The sequence below is a fragment of the Aegilops tauschii genome, chromosome 7 (assembly GCF_002575655.3).
Source record: "Aegilops tauschii subsp. strangulata cultivar AL8/78 chromosome 7, Aet v6.0, whole genome shotgun sequence".
In the NCBI taxonomy this organism is placed as follows: domain Eukaryota; kingdom Viridiplantae; phylum Streptophyta; class Magnoliopsida; order Poales; family Poaceae; genus Aegilops; species Aegilops tauschii.
The window spans coordinates 484,744,605-484,762,541 of record NC_053041.3 but is presented as its reverse complement, the minus strand read 5'-3'; the positions used below and the strand labels follow the sequence as shown (position 1 = coordinate 484,762,541).

Here is a 17,937-nt window from a genome sequence, read left to right as displayed (position 1 = left end):
CATTCACACTTCATAAATTCTTTCTTTTATCATTTACCTACTCGAGGACGAGCAGAAATTGAGCTTGGGGATCCTGATACGTGTAATACCCTAGCTTTCGTTGGCTACATAACTGTGCCTATATTATGTTTAAACTGATGAATAAGGTAGAGTCAGTGGTTATCGAACTTGATGTAAGAACAGGAAAAGAAAAATGAGAGAGAGAAATAGAGAGAGAGAGAAAGACTATGGGAATTAAATGGAAGAGGCAAAAGGAAAGAAATAAAAAAAAGGTGAGTTAGCATTTGAACCTTGCAGCCCTTAGTAAATAGGCCAAATACCAGTTGGTCTATGTGGTGTGTTTGTCTAAATATCAGACTACAGCTCTTTATAAGCCCTTCTAAACGAGAGGAAAGAAAATCCTATATGGGCTCAAGGCCCAGTCAGACAAGGGGTGGCCCTCGGTCGCTCCTTGCGCCGCTGTAGGCTGTGCTCAAACCCTGTTTTTCTTCTATTCCCCTCACCAAAGCCTTCCTCTGGTCTTCCCAACAAAGGCTACTGCCGTCGCTGCTGCTGGTGGCTACCCCCGCCGTGACCCGTGAGGTTGCTGCTGTCCCCGACGCCTCTCCTCTCCGTGGTCGTTGCCGGGCAGTGCTGGCTGCTGGGCGTCGTTGTTGCTAGCGGTACGTCCCAGTTCTCCTTTTCTATGGTGCTTCCTAGGTCAGAATTAGGGATTTGGGGCAGCAACTCATATGTTAGAAGTAGATTTGAGGACTGGAGGTGGATTCATGAACCAATTCACAATTTTGTTGGTGATTCAATATTTGTACCTATTTTGTTTTGGCACCCAGGCTGGACCTTCCCTATGTTGGTTCCTTTGATTAACCAAATCAATTAGGGAGGATAGCCCATCTATGATGTTGCATGGTGTTGATTGCTTCCAAGCAAAAATCTGGAGCGTTGGGTATCTCTCCCTGTAAACTGAACTTGGTTCGGTTAAAACTGCACATAAACTGCAGAAAAACTGCACTGTCAGATCTGGACAGCCAGCTTCTAGGTGAAAAACGAGTTAGTTATGCTCAGAATTTCGAGTTGGTCCCTTTATATGATTTGTAAAGCAAGTTCTAAGGTTTCCGTAGAGTACTTATTTGCTTCGTTTGGATGTACGATTTGAGAGCAGCCATCAATTTAGTTTTCTGTCCGGAAATATATTTTCGTGGGTGCAGAATTCTCATATGGCAAATTAGGCTATGTTACAGATTGAATTAAATTAAAGTTACAACATGACAATTGTACAGGCTGTTCTGTAGATGCTTAAACACATATCATTTATTAGATTTCGTTTGGTATATTAAATCCTATGAAATTATCAAGGTGGGCTGTACTATGTTGGACAGAATTTTAATATATGGACTTGGGTGGAGGAACAAGTATATATTCTCAGATTTCGTCAATGTTGATCGATATGCACTGGGGTCTTATGCGTAGGAGCGAAGCTGAATTATATATGCTTAGATGATAAGTCCATGTTTTTGTATTGGTTGTGATATATGCCTGTTTACAGGTGTTGGTACTTCTGGTTCAGGATCCTTTAACCCACAAGTTGTGCCTCGCGGTTGAGGCAAGTTCATGACAGGATAATGACGTTGCATATCCCCTGCCCTTTTTGTATCATGATATTTGCCCATGTCAATGATGTTTATTATGATGGAGATGACGATGACAAAGACATGTTGATTCAAGTACTTTGCTTGCATTTGCATATCTGCACTCATGATGATAGTGAAAGAAAGAGGTCCCTACCTTGGGTAGGCACATTGAGACCTCCATTGTTGGGTTGCGACCTACTTTGGAGGCAACCTCCATGCGTTGGAGTGAGTGGATGTCGACGGGCGTCCACTCAAGCGATACCGGTATACGCAATGAATGAGATGAGCATGTAGGCATGTAGGACATGAATACTAGTGTTGGGTGCTGATGAGGGTATGGTGTTTAGTAGAGATTTGGTATCTTGACATGTGTAACGCTTATTATTCTTGTATGTACTTGCTGAGTCTTTGTACTCATCCTTGTTGTTTATGTTTTTAGGTAAACCCTGAGGACGACATGCATGGGAGTCTTGGGAGTAGCATCACCACCCTGTTCACTACACGAAACTCACATATATTGTACTTTAGGACCATGTTTTGAGAACCTAGTATAGTTTATACTTTGCTAAGCTTGGTGGTTTGTCCTGAAGTTTGGAAGTTGCCCTTTTCGTTTGTGTGTCTTAATCAGCTCTCCCTAAGTCTTATGTTACCGCTGGTGTTCTCGGTTATGGTAGTGTAGCTTGGTGCTCTACACTTATGTTATGTTCCTTGTGTTATATAATTATATGAATTGCATGTCGTGGATGTCCTTAGAAATAGAGGAAACTTTGCCGAAATTTCCTTTGAGGGCATGTTCACTTTCCCAAAGTTGTTTGTGGTAATATTCCAAGCGTTTTGTTGGCTTGGGGTGTTACAGTTGGTATCAAAGCGGGCTTTAGGTCCTGGTGTGTATCAAGATAGGATAACGACATAACTCAGTTATGAACTTGGCATTGACTAAAACTTTGACTTTATGATAAACAACATTAAAACTTGACACACTGGTGCACAATAGGATGGGTTGGGTCATGCATTGCATTACACTTAAGTTAATGTTTTCATTTCATGTTGACATACTTATGTCGGCATATGATCATGACTTTTGGGTTGATGATTGATTATGCTACTTATAGCTATGCTTAAGGGGTAGAGGTCGTGGTCGTGGTCCTTGTGCCTGTGGTCGTAGAGGACGCAACAATCATGTAGAGGAATCCTATGCGGAAAGTGAGCATAGTCATCGTGAAGGAGGACCCGCAAGAGAATCTGCTAATAGTGGTGGGCCCAATGATCCAGGGATGATCCTAAAAAAACTGAATAAGTTTGAAAACTGATTGCTTTGATGGATCTGGGACACCAATGGATGCAGCATCGTGGTTGAATACCATGGAGAAATATATGGATGCTATGGAGTTGACTTCGCAAAAGAGAGCCCAATTTGTGCGCTTCAACCTTAAGAATCTTGCTGATGATTGGTGGACAGGAGTCAGTGCTGCTTATATCCCTATTTATGGGCAACCCATCTGAGAGTTTTTGTTCAAAAATTCACCGCAAAGTATTATTTAGAATCATCCAAGGAGGAAATGTCGGTGATGAAGTTGAACTACATTAAGAAGGGAAGTTGGCCGTGGATGAGTATGAGGCAGAATTTAGTAAGATGGTACTTTTTGTGGATCGGGTGAAGTGTAATGAGGCCGAGAAGGCTAAGGCATTATTTAGGGGGCTGAATTCAAAGTACAGAGAAGTGATTGGAGCAAATTCCCCTATAGATTACCTAACAATGGTTAGGCAGGCTAGAGGGATGGAGTTGGATGTCCACCTCACAGAAGCCCGGGAGAATCGCACTAGAGGTTCTAGTGGCCCGGGTGGTGACTCGAAGAGGAGTTACCGTGGTGGAAGTGGGTTTGCCATCGACCTTCTTTCACGAAGTTCAAGGGAAGCATCGTGCACAACAAACAACTAAGTTCAAGTAGTCAAGGTCACAGTCTTCTTCAATGCCTCGTTCTTCGTTAGCGGCTCTGTCTTTCCGCCCGGTGCCAGGGCAAGGCATGATTTGTTTCAACTCTGGTGAAGGACGCCGTGCTTCTGAGTGTGCCTGGACTAGGAAATGCTACCATTGCAGTCGTGAGGGTCATAAGGGACTGTCATATCGTCAAAACCCCGCCAGCATTATCAAGTGGGATCCAATGCCTGCATCATCACGGTGATCTATGCATGTGTTTGCCGCTGCCCCTACTACTCCCCAGTTAACACCAGCATGTATGCCACCTCCTAGCTACGTTTGGCGGGCTGTTCCGTTGGCTTCATCTAATCTTCCTACATTGACAGCTCCACTTCAGCTACCCGCACCGCCACAGCAGGGTGTTGGGTCTTCCTCTATTTGACCATAGCCTGGAATTCACTCCATGCCAGGTATACTTCCAGTTGACTCACATGTTGCACCTGTCCTTTTCGATTCTGGACCTACTTATTCGTTCGTGTCGTCGGAATTTGCAAATAAGGCCAACTTATCTAGGTAGAAAATTGCTCAGTCAGTGTTTGTTAGTTCTCCCGGTGGTCCAATTTCTTCATCCATAGTCCGCCCTGGGTGTGTGATATCTATAGATGATGAGGATTTCATTGCTAATCTTATGGTGATTCCACTAAAGCCTTTCGATGTTATTCTTGGCATGGATTGGCCACATCGATACCATGTCGTGAGATCATGTTTTTGGAGGACCATGTCACTGCCCCATCTGGTGAGTTGATCTTTCAGGGAGATGCTGCTCCGCACTTTCTACCGGTCCTATCTAGCTTGTTCCTGGCCAACGAGCAGTCAAGACCGGTTTTCTATAGGCCCTTGCCGAGACCCCGAATACTATGTTACCAATCAAAGCCATTCTAGTGGTATGTGATTACGTAGATGTTTTCCCTGATGATTTGCCTGGTATGCCTCTAGAGAGGGATGTGGACTTCCGAATTGATCTTATTCCTGGTACCCATATCGGTTGGCACGAACACTTCGAGAAGAATTGAAGAAATAGTTGGATGATATGTTATCCAAGGGGTTGATTTGGCTTAGTGTGTCACCTTGGTGAGCACATGTGTTATTCATACTTAAGAGGGATGGTAGCTGGCGAATGTGTGTGAACTATCGTGCTCTTAATGCCGTCACCATCAAGAATAAGAGTACTTTGTCTTGCATTCAAGACTTGTTCGATCAACCAAAGGGAGCTAAGGGGTTCTTCAAGATAGATTTGCAGTCTGGGTATAATCGAATTCGCGTGCGTGAGTAGGACATTCGAAGACATTCTTATCTATTCGAAGACATCCTTGATCGCCAAGCCACTGTCCAATGTTAAAGAAGTAAGAAGTTTCTTGGGCCTAGCTGATTACTATCGGCAATTTGTGAAGGAATTCTCTATTATCGTCAAGCTAATGACAAAGCTAACACCAAAAGGATGTGAAATTTCAGTGGGATGCTGAATGTGAGAATAGTTTCACTACACTAAAGAATAGATTGGTGACTGCGCCAGTTCTCACACAACTTGAACCTGGGAAACGCTTCACAGTGTACTCTGATGCTTCCCGGGTTGGTCTTGGGTGCGTTCTTATGCAAGATGGAAAGGTAATTTCCTATGCTTCTAGGCAACTGGAAAAGCATGAGCAGAACTATCCTACACATGATCTAGAGCTTGCGGCTGTGGTCTTTGCACTCAAGATATGGAGGCCTTATCTTTACGGAGAATCTTGTGATATTTTCACTGATCATAAGAGTCTCAAATATATCTTCACTCAAAAGGAGCTAAACTTGAGGCAAAGACGATGCTTAGAATTGATAAAGGACGATGACCTCTCAATCCAGTACCACCCTGGCAAAGCAAATGTGGTTGCGGATGCTCTTAGCCGCAAGATTGTCCCTCCCACTTTAGGTTGTCACATTGCTGATTTTGAGCGGATAGGCATCTCATATTGTTTTGCTGGTGTAGCACATGAGGAGACACAATTCATCCTTCAGTCAACTATCCCAGACAGAGTGAGAGAGGCACAACAGAATGACCGGTTGTTGTTGGAGGTGCGGAAGCGCATCCAAGAAGGTAGAACTGGAGATTTCAATCTAGATGGGACTGGATCTGTTCGGTTTCATGGCTGTCTTTGTGTGCCACAAAAGTCCCAGGTCAAGGAGGATATTCTGAGAGAAGCACATCGTACCCCATATACGGTTCATCCTGGAGAGACAAAGATGTATCAAGATTTGAAGAGGACTTATTGGTGGAAAAGGATGAAAGTTGATGTGGCAAAGTATGCGGCTTCTTGTGTGGTCTGTCAACTTGTGAAGGCGGAGCATAAGAGACCAGCTGGTTTGTTGCAGTCCTTAGAGGTTCCAAAGTGGCCATGGGATGACATCGCCATGGATTTGCTGTTGGCCTACCTCGCACTTGAAGGGGAAGGGATGCAATTTGGGTGGTGGTGAACCGACTTACCAAAGTGGCTCATTATGCTCCTTTCCGAACCATAGACTCGGCAAGTGACTTGGCACCAATATATGTGCATGAGATAGTAAGATTGCATGGAGTTCCAAAGACTTACTTCTGATAGAGATGCCAAGTTTGTATCTCTGGTTGAGCTGGCAGAGTGCAATGGGTACACAGTTGAGGATTAGCACGACATTTCATCCCCAAACAGATGGCCAGTCAGAGCGTACCATCCAAACTTTGGAAGATATGTTGCGGTGTTGTGTCCTATCGTGGCAAGGGAGCTGGGAGGATCATCTACCGCTTGTGGAGTTTGCTTACAATAGCAGTTATCAAGCTAGCATTCGGATGGCACCTTATGAGGCCTTGTATGGAAGGAAGTGTAGGTCTCCAGTATGTTGGAATGCAGTGGACGAGAAGGCAGTGTTGGGACCAGATTGGGTTGAAAGAAATACGAAGAGGATAGCTAAAATTAGACACCATATGCTAGCAGCCCAGAGTAGGCAAAAGTGCTATGCCGATCCTAAGAGGCAGAATGTGGAGTTTCAGGAAGGAGGAAGGAGAATAGGTACTTTTAAGAGTCTCTCCAACCAAGGGTGTTATTGGGTTCAATATCAAAGGAAAGCTTAGCCCACTGTACGTTGGACCCTTCTTATAGTAGCACGAGTGGGGAAACTAGCCTATCATCTTGACTTGCCCTAGTCAATGAAAGGTGTGCACAACGTATTCCATGTATCCATGTTACGTAAGTACTTCTGAAATCCCGAACGACAACTGATTGTCGAACCGATTATGATTGAGCAAGATGTGACTTTCGAGGCTCGCCGTGTGAGGATACTCGAAGAGTCTGAGAGAGTGTTGAGGAATAAGACGCTTAAGTATGTGAAGGTTCTCAGATCGCAACAATCCGAGCGTGAGGCGACTTGGAAGCTTGAGTCGCGCATGCGCGAGAAGTATTTCGGAAGTGTTCGAGACCGGTACATGGTGTATGGTTTTCTTTTCCATTTCTTACTTATCAGCTACACCAGTTTTGTGAGTAGTAACGTGGTGAAGAATTCGAGGTCGAATTCTGCTTAAGGGGGTGAGAATGTAATACCCTAGCTTTCGTTGGCTACATAACTGTGCCTATATTATGTTTAAACTGATGAATAAGGTAGAGTCAGTGGTTATCGAACTTGATGTAAGAACAGGAAAAGCAAAATGAGAGAGAGAAATAGAGAGAGAGAGAGAGAGAGAGAGAGAGAGAGAGAGAGAGAGAGAGAGAGAGAGAGACTATGGGAATTAAATGGAAGAGGCAAAAGGAAAGAAATAAAAAAAAGGTGTGTTAGCATTTGAACCTTGCAGCTCTTAGTAACTAGGCCAAATACCAGTTGGTCTATGTGGTGTGTTTGTCTAAATATCAGACTACAGCTCTTTATAAGCCCTTCTAAAACGAGAGGAAAGAAAATCCTATATGGGCTCAAGGCCCAGTCAGACAAGGGGTGGCCCTCGGTCGCTCCTTGCGCCGCTGTAGGCTGTGCTCAAACCCTGTTTTTCTTCTGTTCCCCTCACCAAAGCCTTCCTCTGGTCTTCCCAACAAAGGCTACTGCCGTCGCTGCTGCTGGTGGCTACCCCCGACCTTGCGCCGCTGTAGGCTGTGCTCAAACCCTGTTTTTCTTCTGTTCCCCTCACCAAAGCCTTCCTCTGGTCTTCCCAACAAAGGCTACTGCCGTCACTGCTGCTGGTGGCTACCCCCGACCTTGCGCCGCTGTAGGCTGTGCTCAAACCCTGTTTTTCTTCTGTTCCCCTCACCAAAGCCTTCCTCTGGTCTTCCGAACAAAGGCTACTGCCGTCGCTGCTGCTGGTGGCTACCCCCGCCGTGACCCGTGAGGTTGCTGCTGTCCCAACGCCTCTCCTCTCAGTGGTCGTTGCCGGGCAGTGCTGGCTGCTGGGCGTCGTTGTTGCTAGCGGTACGTCCCAGTTCTCCTTTTCTATGGTGCTTCCTAGGTCAGAATTAGGGATTTGGGGCAGCAACTCATATGTTAGAAGTAGATTTGAGGACTGGAGGTGGATTCATGAACCAATTCACAATTTTGTTGGTGATTCAATATTTGTACCTATTTTGTTTTGGCACCCAGGCTGGACCTTCCCTATGTTGGTCCTTTGATTAACCAAATCAATTAGGGAGGATAGCCCATCTATGATGTTGCATGGTGTTGATTGCTTCCAAGCAAAAATCTGGAGCATTGGGTATCTCTCCCTGTAAACTGAACTTGGTTCGGTTAAAACTGCACATAAACTGCAGAAAAACTGCACTGTCAGATCTGGACAGCCAGCTTCTAGGTGAAAAACGAGTTAGTTATGCTCAGAATTTCGAGTTGGTCCCTTTATATGATTTGTAAAGCAAGTTCTAAGGTTTCCGTAGAGTACTTATTTGCTTCGTTTGGATGTACGATTTGAGAGCAGCCATCAATTTAGTTTTCTGTCCGGAAATATATTTTCGTGGGTGCAGAATTCTCATATGGCAAATTAGGCTATGTTACAGATTGAATTAAATTAAAGTTACAACATGACAATTGTACAGGCTGTTCTGTAGATGCTTAAACACATATCATTTATTAGATTTCGTTTGGTATATTAAATCCTATGAAATTATCAAGGTGGGCTGTACTATGTTGGACAGAATTTTAATATATGGACTTGGGTGGAGGAACAAGTATATATTCTCAGATTTCGTCAATGTTGATCGATATGCACCGTGGTCTTATGCGTAGGAGCGAAGCTGAATTATATATGTTTAGATGATAAGTCCATGTTTTTGTATTGGTTGTGATATATGCCTGTTTACAGGTGTTGGTACTTCTGGTTCAGGATCCTTTAACCCACAAGTTGTGCCTCGCGGTTGAGGCAAGTTCATGACAGGATAATGACGTTGCATATCCCCTGCCCTTTTTGTATCATGATATTTGCCCAGGTCAATGATGTTTATTATGATGGAGATGACGATGACAAAGACATGTTGATTCAAGTACTTTGCTTGCATTTGCATATCTGCACTCATGATGATAGTGAAAGAAAGAGGTCCCTACCTTGGGTAGGCACATTGAGACCTCCATTGTTGGGTTGCGACCTACTTTGGAGGCAACCTCCATGCGTTGGAGTGAGTGGATGTCGACGGGCGTCCACTCAAGCGATACCGGTATACGCAATGAAATGAGATGAGCATGTAGGCATGTAGGACATGAATACTAGTGTTGGGTGCTGATGAGGGTATGGTGTTTAGTAGAGATTTGGTATCTTGACATGTGTAACGCTTATTATTCTTGTATGTACTTGCTGAGTCTTTGTACTCATCCTTGTTGTTTATATGTTTTTAGGTAAACCCTGAGGACGGCATGCATGGGAGTCTTGGGAGTAGCATCACCACCCTGTTCACTACACGAAACTCACATATATTGTACTTTAGGACCATGTTTTGAGAACCTAGTATAGTTTATACTTTGCTAAGCTTGGTGGTTTGTCCTGAAGTTTGGAAGTTGCCCTTTTCGTTTGCGTGTCTTACTTAGCTCTTCCTAAGTCTTATGTTATCGCTGGTGTTCTCGGTTATGGTAGTGTAGCTTGGTGCTCTACACTTATGTTATGTTCCTTGTGTTATATAATTATATGAATTGCATGTCGTGGATGTCCTTAGAAATAGAGGAAACTCTGCCGAAATTTCCTTCGAGGGCATGTTCACTTTCCCAAAGTTGTTTGTGGTAATTGTGGTAATATTCCAAGCGTTTTGTTGGCTTGGGGTGTTACAATACGTCTCTAACGTATTTATAATTTATGAAATATTCATGCGATGTTTGTAACAATTCTATATGGTTTTGGTATGATTTGATTATAACTAACCCGGACTGACGTTGTTTCAGTAGAGCTATCGTGGTGTTGTTTTTTGTGCAGAAATAAAAGTTCTCGGAATGGGCTGAAATTTTACGGTGTTTTTTTATGGACCAAAAGAGACTCTTGAAGCACTGTAGCTAGACCAGGAGGTGACTGAGGAGGCCACAAGCTAGGCGGCGCACCCTACCCCCAGGGCGCGCCCTGAGGGCTTGTGGGTGTTGGAAATATGCCCTAGAGGCAATAATAAATTGCTTATTATCATATTTCCCTGTTCATGATAATCGTTTATTATCCATGTTATAATTGTATTGGTCGGAAACTCAAATACATGTGTGGATACATAGACAACAACATGTCTCTAGTGGAAAGATGGCTATGGTTTTCTAGCAATAGACATGAGTTGTTATTTGATAACGGGATCACATCATTGGGAGAATGATGTGATGGACAAGACCTAAACTATAAACGTAGCATATGATCGTGTCAAGTTTATTGCTATCGTTTTCTACATGTTAAGTATATGTTCCTATGACCATGAGATCATGCAACTCACTGACACCGGAGGAGTACCTTGTGTGTACCAAACATCACAACGTAACTGGGTGACTATAAAGGTGCTCTATAGGTATCTTCGAGGGTGTTTGTTGAGTTGGCATGGATCAAGACTGAGATTTGTTACTCCGTATGACGGAGAGGTATCGCAGGGCCCACTCGGTAATACAACATCACAAGAAGCTTGCAAGCAATGTGACTAATGGGTTAGCCACGGGATCTTGTATTACGGAACAAGAGACTTGCCGGTAACGAGATTGAACTAGGTATGGAGATACCGACGATCGAATTTCGGGCAAATAACATACCACTGGACAAAGGGAATTGCATACGGGGTTGATTGAATCCTTGACATCGTGGTTCGACCGATAAATATCTTTGTGGAATGTGTGGGAACAATTATGGGCATCCAGGTCCCGCTATTGTTTATTGACCGGAGAGGTGTTTTGGTCATGTCCACATGATTCTCGAACTCGTAGGGTCCGTACGCTTAACGTTCGGTGACAGTAGAGTAGTATTGGGATATTCACGTTGGTGACCCAATGTTGTTCGGAGTCCCGGATAATATCCCGGACGTCACGAGGAGCTCCGGAATGGTCGGGAGGTAAACATTTATATATGGGAAGTCATATTTTGGCTACCGAAAAAGTTTCGGGTTTTTTCGGTATTGTACCGGGAAGCTTCCACAAGGTTCTGGAAGGTTCTGGATGGTTCCGGAGGAGTCCGGAAGGGCCCCTCCAACACCTAAGGCGTGCATGGGCTGTAGGGGGCGTCCTAGCCTTATTGGGCCAGGGGCACCAGCCCCAAAAAGGCCCATGCGCCTAGGGGAAGGGAAACCCTAAGGCCTCGTTTGGTACACGTGGTTTGGGGGTGTGGGGGAGGGGGGGGGGGGGATTCAAGCGGATATTCCTAACCCGCGGAAAACCCCGAGGCCCGTTTGATACGCGAGGTTACATGGGCCAAATCCCCTCAATCCCCCTTCGACCCACTTCCTCCCACGCGCTTCAGAACCCTCGAGGCCCCCCTCGAGGATTTGGTTGCCCGACTCACGCCGCTGCCCGACCCGAGACGCCGCCACCGACTCCTCCCAAGACGTCGCCGCCGACTCCTTCCCAAGACGCCGCGCCGCCCGACGCCTCGACGCCGGCGATCTCCTCCGGCATACTGGACTTCTCCCCGGTGGTTAGTAATCGCAGCCCCTCCCCTCCCCCCTCCTCTCCATAGCTGCCACCTCCCGCACGCCCTCCTTCCGCCTCGTCCTCACCGGCAAGCACGCCAAGAATGGCGTCTCCTACCCAGCTAGCTTGCCAAGAACGCCGTCCTCTTCTACCCTAACCCTAGAGGTCGAGATTTGTCTCAAACTGCCGGGGTGCGAGTCGTAGGGCTCGGAGCGATTGCCGATGCGCTGCTGCTGCTGCTGCTGCTGCGACGAGTGCTGGTGAGCCTGGCCGTGGACGCCGTGTTGCTGGCCCTTGTCGAGCGGCGGGTGCTTGTGGACCTGCCTCATCTCCAGGTTGTGGGTCTCCTCCACCATTGGCTTCCACAGCCTCACCCTCGCGTTGATGAACCAGTTCGACACCTGCACCGCCATTATTAACCCAACATGTCAACCAAGCTCCAGAAACAAAATGACATGGTAGCGGCAACAGTGACCAGCTTTGCTGCTTTGCTGCTTACCTGATTCCTTGTTAGGCCCGTCTGCTTGGCCAGCATTTGCTTGTCGCCATCGGTAGGATACCTGCAAAGTTTCAACCCGAATATCAGACCAATGCAGCAGTACTCTTGATTGCAACACGTTCAAAAGGGAGATGCGTCTCTATTTTTTCTATTTCCAGTCTTTACTTTCGACTCTTGCAATTGTTAGTAAACGATTCTTACTCTCAGATGTACCATGATAACAACTACACTAGTACAACATAGGATGTAGATAGACAAAAGATGGTTTACAGTATTTGTTCTTATGAAGAAAGAAAGAGTTGCTGTAGAAAAGTACATGATCGCAGTCACCACTTAGTAGTGTGAAGTCATCTGCAATTAGAACTCACTGGCTAGTGCACTGCTTTTACAAGATTGCAATTTCTGCTCATATTTGATTTTAATCTACTTGGAGACTTTGGAGGTGTCTGTACCATTGAAGCCCATGTAATCTTGGTGTGTGGTAGCAACAAACTGCTCAGCCCATGTAATCGAAGCCTAGGAATGGAATGAGCGGTGCGGCCTAGAAAAGAACTAGCATTCAGTTTAGGCTACAAATGTTTGCAGCAAACATTCAGTTGCATATAGGACGTGTCTCTTTTGTTCCTAGCATTGTTGTATCTTAATATTTCTTTCATTTACTACATCCTTGTAATCTAGGGAACCATATCTGCAAGCTAGAGTTTAGGCTATATATTTTTGCAGAGTTTATAAATCTATGTAGAATAATTAGGATTCAACAAGCGTAAACATGTTACTTCCCTTGCCAGTGAATTGACCTGATGAAATGAATGTAGTTTATACCTGATTGCTGTTGTTTATTCAAGGGAAAAGTCTCTTTGATTTTGGTCTTGATTCTAATTGTCCATCTTCTGCATGTATTGGAATAAACCATCCTACGATGTTTCTATTCAAATGTGTGTGTCATCAGATTAGAAATAATGATGAAATTCTGCTACTTATAATACTTACGATGAAATGTGTTTGACTCTTATTTTCACAGCCTGCCGCTTGGATCCTTGTTGGGGTGGACGAGTTACCTCCTTCTTGGGAACTTGTTGCCACGCCAAACTTTGGTAAGCTACATAAGCTTCTTGGCGTCTTGAGCTTGTTTTTTTGCCGAAGTAGTATATCATACTTGATAGCTCTTGGTCATTGCACATCTTGGCACACTGATGATATAATATTCTAGATCATTATGTATGTCTTATGAATATAGTTTTGCTCAGTATATGAATCATGTCGATGTATAAATATAAATAATTAAAACATACTTTATAATGTATACAAGCCTTCCTTTGATGCACAATGTGGACATGCTCCCCGACCATTGCTGCTGGGAGCTTGATGGCATCTTGCCGCGTGTCCTTCCCTTTTAATGCTGCTCCTTAGAGATCTACACCGCCTTGTATTATCATTTCAGACCAGTGATTGTTGTATCCTTGTTTCTGGAAGTGTCATGTCACTTCACCCATATCGTGTATCAAAACAACGTTGGGAACATGGTATTTTTTGTTATTGTTTTGATTTGACACTTATGCATTTCATTCATCTAATTACTGTAACCTGTTCTGCCATTTCAAGCCATATATACTATTCAGAGAAATGTATACATTGTAATTGACTGTTCATTCTTGTTTGCATGGTTGAAGATTGGAGCAAGAAACTGCTGTGAAAAGGGAGACATCGCCTGACATGATCAAAAAGGAGATTTTGCGTGTACAAGTAGAGCTGATGAAGTGAAGTGTACCAGGTAATTCCTGACATCTCATTTGGGGACTGCTGTGAGACTCATGTATACAACTTGCTCAACCACACTTTGGGCAAAATCTGATGGGTGTTTGCTGCGAAAGATTATGTTGTTATGATAAATTATGAATGTTGGGATTTGGGTTTCAAAAACATGTTATGATAAATTATGTAGTTGCCGTGATGAGATATTGATTTCAAGTCATTTTTATCAATTCTGCAACAAGGATATAAGGGGAGTTAGTTACATTGTAAAGATTGGATTTTTAAATGTTCTACACCATGTTATGTCAACATGACAAACCCTTTCTACCAAATGGAAATTTTAAACAAAGAGGATTGTGAAAGGAAGGTTTTGAGGATTCAAGGAGTTTTGAGGGGATTGGGTGGAAGAGGGGGATTCACCAAATCCCCTGAAATCCCCCCCCCCCCAAACCTCTCAAATCCATTTCTACCAAATGAGGCCTAAGGGGGAGGGCCCTCCACTTGACTTGGAAGGCACTCCTCCCCCTTGGACGCTTCCCCTCCTTGGAGGAGGGGCTAGGGCTGCGCCCCCAGGCCTCCCACACCCCTATATATAGTGGGGAGGGCATGGGGGGCTGGGCACACCAATTCCCACGCCCTAGAGGCAGCCCTACCTCCCCCGTTACTCCGTTTTCTCCGCAGATCACACCTACGATAGCGCTTGGCGAAGCCCTGCTGGGATTGCTCCACCTCCATCTCCATCACGCCGTCGTGCTGGTTGAGATCCCATCTACTTCTCCCTCTCTTGTTGGATCAAGAAGGAGGAGACGTCATCGAGCTGCACGTGTGCTGAACGAGGAGGTGTCTGATACGTCTCCAATGTATCTATAATTTTTGATTGTTCCATGCTATTATATTATCTGTTTTGGATGTTTATGGGCTTTATTATGCACTTTTATATTATTTTTAGGACTAACCTATTAACCCAGAGCCCAGTGCCAGTTCCAGTTTTTTCCCTTGTTTCAGTGTTTCTAAGAAAAGGAATATCAAACGGAGTCGAAACGGAATGAAACCTTCTGGAGAAGTTATTTTTGGAAAGAAAGCAATCCGGGGGACTTGGAGTGCATGTCAGGAAAGCAACGAGGGAGGCACGAGGCAGGGGGGCGCGCCCACCCCCTGGGCGCGCCCTCCACCCTCGTGGCTCCCCTGACGTATTTCTTCCGCCTATATATATCCATATACCCTAAAACCTTCGGGGAAAAGAATAGATCGGGAGTTCCGTCGCTGCAAGCCTCTGTAGCCACCAAAAACCAATCGGGATCCTGTTCCGGCACCCTGCCGTAGGGGGGATCCCTCACCGGTGGCCATCTTCATCATCCCGGCGCTCTCCATGACAAGGAGGGAGTAGTTCACCCTCGGGGCTGAGGGTATGTACCAGTAGCTATGTGTTTGATCTCTCTCTCTCTCTCGTGTTCTTGATTTGGCACGATCTTGATGTATCGCGAGCTTTGCTATTATAGTTGGATCTTATGTTTCTTCTTCCCCTCTACTTTCTTGTAATGGATTGAGTTTTCCCTTTGAAGTTATCTTATCGGATTGAGTCTTTAATGATTTGAGAACACTTGATGTATGTCTTGCCGTGCGTATCTGTGGTGACAATGGGATATCACGTGATTCACTTGATGTATGTTTTGGTGATCAACTTGCGGGTTCCGCCCATGAACCTATGCATAGGGGTTGGCACACATTTTCGTCTTGACTCTCCGGTATAAACTTTGGGGCACTCTTTGAGGTTCTATGTGTTGGTTGAATAGATGAATCTGAGATCGTGTGATGCATATCGTATAATCATACCCACGGATACTTGAGGTGACATTGGAGTATCTAGGTGACATTAGGGTTTTGGTTGATTTGTGTCTTAAGGTGTTATTCTAGTACGAACTCTAGGGCTGTTTGTGACACTTATAGGAATAGCCCAACGGATTGATTGGAAAGAATAACTTTGAGGTGGTTTCGTACCCTACCATAATCTCATCGTTTGTTCTCCGCTATTAGTGACTTTGAAGTGACTCTTTGTTGCATGTTGAGGGATAGTTATATGATCCAATTGTGTTATTATTGTTGAGAGAACTTGCACTAGTGAAAGTATGAACCCTAGGCCTTGTTTCAACGCATTGCAATACCGTTTACGCTCATTTTTACCATTAGTTACCTTGCTGTTTTTATATTTTCAGATTACAAAAACCTATATCTACCATCCATATTGCACTTGTATCACCATCTCTTCGCCGAACTAGTGCACCTATACAATTTACCATTGTATTGGGTGTGTTGGGGACACAAGAGACTCTTTGTTATTCGGTTGCAGGGTTGCTTGAGAGAGACCATCTTCATCCTACGCCTCCCACGGATTGATAAACCTTAGGTCATCCACTTGAGGGAAATTTGCTACTGTCCTACAAACCTCTGCACTTGGAGGCCCAACAACGTCTACAAGAAGAAGGTTGCGTAGTAGACATCAGTGCCGTCTGTTCGGCACTTGATCGGGAGTTCGTGGGACGGATCGTGATTGGATCGCGAAGACGTTTGACTACATCAACGACTTTTCCAAAAATTCTTATAAATATGGAAACCTCCAAAAAGAACCCTAGATCAGAAGTTCCGCCGCCGCAAGCCTCGGTAGCCATAAAAAACCAATCGGGAGCCTGTTCCGGCACCCTGCCGGAGGGGGAAATCTTCACCGGAGACCATGTTCATCATCCCGACGGCCACTATGATGAGGAGGGATTATTTCACCCTCGGGGCTGAGGGTATGTACCAGTAGCTATGTGTTTGATATCTCTCTCTCATGTTCTTGATTTGGCATGATCTTGATGTACCGCGAGCTTTGTTACTATAGTTGGATCTTATGGTGTTCTTCCCCCTCTAACTTCTTGTGATGAATTGAGTCTAGCTCTTTGATGTTTCATTATGTTGGATTGAGTATTGGATTTGAGAACACTTGATGTATGTCTTGCGATGGGATATCTGTGGTGACAATGGGATGTTCTATTGATTCACTTGATGTATGTTTTGGCACTCAACTCGCGGATTCCCTAGGTGACATTGGGGTAATCTACACATAGAGGTTGATGCACGTTTTAGTCTTACGTTCTCTGATAGAAACTTTGGAGTGATTTTTTGTTGCATGTTGAGGGGTTGTTATATGATCCAATTATGTTATCATTGTTGAGAGAATTTTCACTAGTGAAAGTATGAACCCTAGGCCTTTTTTTCAAGCATTGCAATACCTTTTTGCTCACTTTTACTACTTGCTACCTTGTTGTTTTTATATTTTCAGATTACAAAAAACCTATATCTACTATCCATATTGCACTTGTATCACCATCTCTTCGCTGAACTAGTGCACCTATACAATTTACCATTGTATTGGGTGTGTTGGGGACACAAGAGACTCTTTGTTATTTGGTTGCAGGGTTGCTTGAGAGAGACCATCTTCATCCTACGCCTCCCACGGATTGATAAACTTTAGGTCATCCACTTGAGGGAAAATTGCTACTATACAAAACTCTGCGCTTGGACGCCCAACACAAGTCTATAAGAACAAGGTTCCGTAGTAGACATCAATATGTCCCTGTCGTATCTACTTTTTCAAACACTTTTGCTCTTGTTTTGGACTCTAATTTGCATGATTTGAATAAAACTAACCTGGACTGTTGTTTTCAGCAGAACTACCTTGGTGTTGTTTTTTGTGCAGAAATAAAAGTTCTCGGAATTGGACGAAACTTTTTGAAGATTTTTTATGGAAATAAAAAATACTAGAGTGAAGCACACCAGAGGGGGGCCACCTATTGCCCACAAGGAAATAGAGCGCGACCACCTCCCCTGGGCGCGCCCTGTTACCTTGTGGGGCCCACGTGGCTCCGCTGACCCTAATCTCAAGTCTATAAATTCCGTCTTCCTGAGAAAAAAATAGGAGAATAAGTTCCATCGCGTTTTACGATACGGAGCAGCCACTACCTCCAGTTCTTCATCGAGAGGGCTAATCTGGAGTC

General features: G+C 44.5%; 2 long non-coding RNA genes across 2 annotated transcripts; both read left to right on the top strand.

Moving 5' to 3' along the window:
• The first annotated feature begins 391 nt into the window (after positions 1-391).
• Positions 392-9,710, top strand: LOC120967932 (uncharacterized). The gene is made up of 5 exons (XR_012189330.1): positions 392-662; positions 1,544-1,600; positions 2,068-8,007; positions 8,888-8,944; positions 9,415-9,710. It is a non-coding gene; the product is annotated as an uncharacterized lncRNA (long non-coding RNA).
• Positions 9,711-11,491: 1,781 nt separating this feature from the next.
• LOC120969435 (uncharacterized) lies at positions 11,492-14,290 on the top strand. Its single transcript, XR_005763657.3, has 3 exons — positions 11,492-11,656; positions 13,173-13,245; positions 13,822-14,290. It is a non-coding gene; the product is annotated as an uncharacterized lncRNA (long non-coding RNA).
• Positions 14,291-17,937: the final 3,647 nt, after the last annotated feature.